This window comes from Dendrobium catenatum, unplaced genomic scaffold (assembly GCF_001605985.2).
Source record: "Dendrobium catenatum unplaced genomic scaffold, ASM160598v2 original_scaffold_211003, whole genome shotgun sequence".
Taxonomy (NCBI): Eukaryota; Viridiplantae; Streptophyta; class Magnoliopsida; order Asparagales; family Orchidaceae; genus Dendrobium; species Dendrobium catenatum.
Window position 1 is genome coordinate 1 of NW_021529415.1, and position 412 is coordinate 412.

A 412-nucleotide genomic window follows, 5' to 3' on the forward strand; every position below is an offset into this window, starting at 1 on the left:
AATATCGTCCCGGCCGATCCTGGGAGGAAAATCCAATTTAGAGAGGAATAGTAAGGGAACGAGGTCTCACAGGTTAACCGAGACAGCATCTCTAAAAGACTTAGAAGAAAAAATTATCCACAAGAAAACCGGCATCGAGCAAATTCGAACCAGCCATAAAAAAGAATAGACGTAAAAATACATAAAAGGAGCAAGGAAGGCACAAGAATCACTTCCCTGACTGAGGAGGAGGTAGCAGAAGGTGCGATCACAAGCGAAAAACCCAAATCGTTGCGGAGGGAGAAACCATAGCAGAGCTCATCGGGTATATCGAGTGATCCCTTACTTACTCTTCATTATGCTTTAAAAATTTTGGACCATTTCTCGATTTATGCATGTCATCCTTGCATAGGGGCCATGCTAATCTTCTCTA

The 412-nt window shown here is 42.7% G+C and overlaps 1 pseudogene; it reads right to left on the reverse strand.

Moving 5' to 3' along the window:
• Positions 1 to 345: 345 nt before the first annotated feature.
• Positions 346 to 412, reverse strand: LOC114578903 (annotated as a pseudogene; the record flags this gene model as incomplete).